Source organism: Colletes latitarsis, unplaced genomic scaffold, assembly GCF_051014445.1.
Source record: "Colletes latitarsis isolate SP2378_abdomen unplaced genomic scaffold, iyColLati1 scaffold0039, whole genome shotgun sequence".
NCBI lineage: Eukaryota > Metazoa > Arthropoda > Insecta > Hymenoptera > Colletidae > Colletes > Colletes latitarsis.
Window position 1 is genome coordinate 170,001 of NW_027488389.1, and position 4,541 is coordinate 174,541.

General features: G+C 43.9%; 1 non-coding gene across 1 annotated transcript in view; it reads right to left on the reverse strand.

Moving 5' to 3' along the window:
• Positions 1 to 444, reverse strand: part of LOC143350775 (small subunit ribosomal RNA) — a 1,933-nt gene extending 1,489 nt beyond the window's left edge. Inside the window, exon 1 of the ribosomal RNA XR_013081245.1 lies at positions 1 to 444. This exon is cut by the window's left edge and continues 1,489 nt beyond it. This is a non-coding gene — a ribosomal RNA (small subunit ribosomal RNA).
• Positions 445 to 4,541: the final 4,097 nt, after the last annotated feature.

Here is a 4,541-nt window from a genome sequence, read left to right on the forward strand (position 1 = left end):
CCGTTTCTCAGGCTCCCTCTCCGGAATCGAACCCTGATTCCCCGTTACCCGTTACAACCATGGTAGGCGCAGAACCTACCATCGACAGTTGATAAGGCAGACATTTGAAAGATGCGTCGCCGGTACTGGAAGACCGTGCGATCAGCACAAAGTTATTCAGAGTCACCAAAGCAAACGATGAACGAACGGACAATAATGCCCGTCCAGACCACCGATTGGTTTTGATCTAATAAAAGCGTTCCTCCCATCACTGGGACGAACTCTGTTTTGCATGTATTAGCTCTAGAATTACCACAGTTATCCAAGTAAATGTGGGTACGATCAAAGGAACCATAACTGATTTAATGAGCCATTCGCGGTTTCACCTTAATACGGCGTGTACTGAGACATGCATGGCTTAATCTTTGAGACAAGCATATGACTACTGGCAGGATCAACCAGGGAACTTGAGTAAAGTTCTTTTGTAATATTCTCTCAATTTTATTCTTCGTCGCCGACTCTGAAGGAGAACGGACGACGACACATAAAAAACTCCTTCTTTCAACATCAAATTTTAGTCTTTCGTTCGAAAGACTTGAGAGCCACCTCTTCCTCTCTTGTGTTATAATATTATATATGTATAGAGAGGGTACCACCAAAAACCCTCTCCTTCGTTTAGTTTCTTTCACTTTTCCGAGAGCTCCCCAAACTCTCGTTTATTTAATTTAATTTCATTTTTCGAGAGAGCGACCACCAACTAACTCTCTTATATTTGCTTTTTCTCGACAGAGCCACCACCAACTAACTCTCTTATATTTGCTTTTTCTCGACAGAGTCACCACCAACTCTCTCTCGTTTATATTTGCTTTTTCTCGACAGAGAAACCACCAACTCTCTCGTTTATATTTGCTTTTTCTCGACAGAGTCACCACCAAACTCTCTCGTTTCGTATTTTACTTCACAACAGAACATTATTGTATAATGGTATCCCACAACGACAAAGTACGTAGAGCTGCGCTCATGCTGAACATCTCGGGCACTTATTCACGCTGGGCATCGATCGTGGAAGCACGTATTGCCAGGCCCGAAGACTAAGCATTCATGCTGGACAAAAACGAGAAAGCGCGTATGTGCTGGTCGAGAAAGCACGTATTCGGCGCCGTACTGTTATGTCGAGGTCAGACACCTGTATTTCATTCTTTGCTCACTTTCCAGAGTACGAACCGTAGTTCCATACAATTTTTGCCTTTTAAGCTACGCTCCGTAGAGTGTAGTGCCAGTTTATGGTTTTCACAAAATTTTCAATCGCTCGGACTGAAGAGTTGATGCTCGGATAGTACGAGTATACATATTTTAAACGTATACAAGTCACCAACGTCACTCGAGACGCTTATACCACTTCAAGAGCCATTCGGTCAAAGACACCGACTCGTGGCAATGCAGTGTGGAGAAAGTCTGGAACGAGCACGATACAGAACAGTCAGGATGAAATCCCGAGGAGCGACGACTGCTTCTCAACCGAGGTCGAAGAATAGCCGTACGCTCGACGCTGCCCCGACCGACTCGACCGGACCGTCGCTTCTCTTATAGGTACCGAGGCGCCCGCCGGAACGCCGGCGACGCACGGGCTTACGCACGGCCGCTTATGGGGGGAACCGCGCGACCCAACCGCCCGCCCGAACGGCCTGTTATAACTTAGAGCGAAAACCAACACCTGTAATTTCCTTAATAATTGAGCTAGGGCAAAAAAAAAAAACGCTATCTTGTAGGAAAAAAGCAGGGGAACACGATGCCGTCGTTAAAAATATAGATTGCCGTGCTCGTTTTCGAGAAAAAAATGAAAAAATGGTCAAAATCGTCGCAGGACAAAAACTCGACACGCTATCTTGTAGGCAAAAATTAGACGAATTCAAAACCGTAGTTAAAAATATCGGTCGTCGCGCTAGTTTTCGAGAAAAAAACAAAAACGTTCAAAAAATTCGAGATAAAAAAAAAAAAACCAGCCTACCAGATAGAAAAAATTACACTGAACAAATATCATATAGGTCAAAATATGTGTTAGCGTACTAGTTTTCGAGATATAGACGAAAAACCGTCGCCGCCGATCGGTACGTCGGTCGATGCGAAAGCACCGCGCGACCGAGCGCCCGCCTAAAAGACCAGTTCGAACATACCGAAAAATCAAGAAACCGTAACTTCCTTAATAATTGAGCTAGGACAAAAAATCGACACGCTATCTTGCAGGAAAAAATCCGGGGAACACGATGGCGTCGTCAAAAGTGCAGGTCGTCGAGCTAGTTTTCGAGAAAAAAAAAAAAAAATTCTCAAAACTCGACAAAAAAATAAAACGATCAGTGGACCGTGTAGAGAATCTAAAACTGCATAAGAATCGTATAGACCAAAATTGGCGTTCACGTGCTCGTTTTTGAGAAAAAAGTTAAAAAAGCTCTCAAAATTCGAGATAAAAAAAAAAAAACCATCTACCAGGTAGCCAACGGTAAACGGTACAAGTATCGTACGGGCGAAAACGAGCGTTACCGTGCTCGTTTTCGAGTTATTGACGAAAAACAGCCTGGAGCGATCGGTCCGGCGGTCGACGCGCGAAAGTTTCTAAGTCCGCTCTGCTCCGAAACACCGCTCCGGCGTCAAAAATCGTCGTAGGACAAAAAATAGACACGCTATCTTGCAGGAAAAAATCCGGGGAACACGATGGCGTCGTCAAAAGTGCAGGTCGTCGAGCTCGTTTTCGAGAAAAAAAAAAAAAAATTCTCAAAATTCGACAAAAAAATAAAACGATCAGTGGACCGTGTAGAGAATATAAAACTGCATAAGAATCGTATAGACGAAAATTGGCGTTCACGTGCTCGTTTTTGTGGAAAAAATTAAAAAAGCTCTCAAACTTCGAGATAAAAAAAAAAAAAACCGTCTACCAGGTAGCCAACGGTAAACGGTACAAGTATCGTACGGGCGAAAACGAGCGTTACCGTGCTCGTTTTCGAGTTATTGACGAAAAACAGCCTGGAGCGATCGGTCCGGCGGTCGACGCGCGAAAGTTTCTAAGTCCGCTCTGCTCCGAATCATCGCTCCGGCGTCAAAAATCGTCGTAGGACAAAAAATCGCCACCCTATCTTGCAGGAAAAAATCCGGGGAACACGATGGCGTCGTCAAAAGTGCAGGTCGTCGAGCTCGTTTTCGAGAAAAAAAAAAAAAAATTCTCAAAACTCGACAAAAAAATAAAACGATCAGTGGACCGTGTAGAGAATCTAAAACTGCATAAGAATCGTATAGACCAAAATTGGCGTTCACGTGCTCGTTTTTGAGAAAAAAGTTAAAAAAGCTCTCAAAATTCGAGATAAAAAAAAAAAAAACCATCTACCAGGTAGCCAACGGTAAACGGTACAAGTATCGTACGGGCGAAAACGAGCGTTACCGTGCTCGTTTTCGAGTTATTGACGAAAAACAGCCTGGAGCGATCGGTCCGGCGGTCGACGCGCGAAAGTTTCTAAGTCCGCTCTGCTCCGAATCATCGCTCCGGCGTCAAAAATCGTCGTAGGACAAAAAATCGCCACCCTATCTTGCAGGAAAAAATCCGGGGAACACGATGGCGTCGTCAAAAGTGCAGGTCGTCGAGCTCGTTTTCGAGAAAAAAAAAAAAAAATTCTCAAAATTCGACAAAAAAATAAAACGATCAGTGGACCGTGTAGAGAATATAAAACTGCATAAGAATCGTATAGACCAAAATTGGCGTTCACGTGCTCGTTTTTGAGAAAAAAGTTAAAAAAGCTCTCAAAATTCGAGATAAAAAAAAAAAAAACCATCTACCAGGTAGCCAACGGTAAACGGTACAAGTATCGTACGGGCGAAAACGAGCGTTACCGTGCTCGTTTTCGAGTTATTGACGAAAAACAGCCTGGAGCGATCGGTCCGGCGGTCGACGCGCGAAAGTTTCTAAGTCCGCTCTGCTCCGAAACACCGCTCCGGCGTCAAAAATCGTCGTAGGACAAAAAATAGACACGCTATCTTGCAGGAAAAAATCCGGGGAACACGATGGCGTCGTCAAAAGTGCAGGTCGTCGAGCTCGTTTTCGAGAAAAAAAAAAAAAAATTCTCAAAATTCGACAAAAAAATAAAACGATCAGTGGACCGTGTAGAGAATATAAAACTGCATAAGAATCGTATAGACCAAAATTGGCGTTCACGTGCTCGTTTTTGAGAAAAAAGTTAAAAAAGCTCTCAAAATTCGAGATAAAAAAAAAAAAAACCATCTACCAGGTAGCCAACGGTAAACGGTACAAGTATCGTACGGGCGAAAACGAGCGTTACCGTGCTCGTTTTCGAGTTATTGACGAAAAACAGCCTGGAGCGATCGGTCCGGCGGTCGACGCGCGAAAGTTTCTAAGTCCGCTCTGCTCCGAAACACCGCTCCGGCGTCAAAAATCGTCGTAGGACAAAAAATAGACACGCTATCTTGCAGGAAAAAATCCGGGGAACACGATGGCGTCGTCAAAAGTGCAGGTCGTCGAGCTCGTTTTCGAGAAAAAAAAAAAAAAATTCTCAAAATTC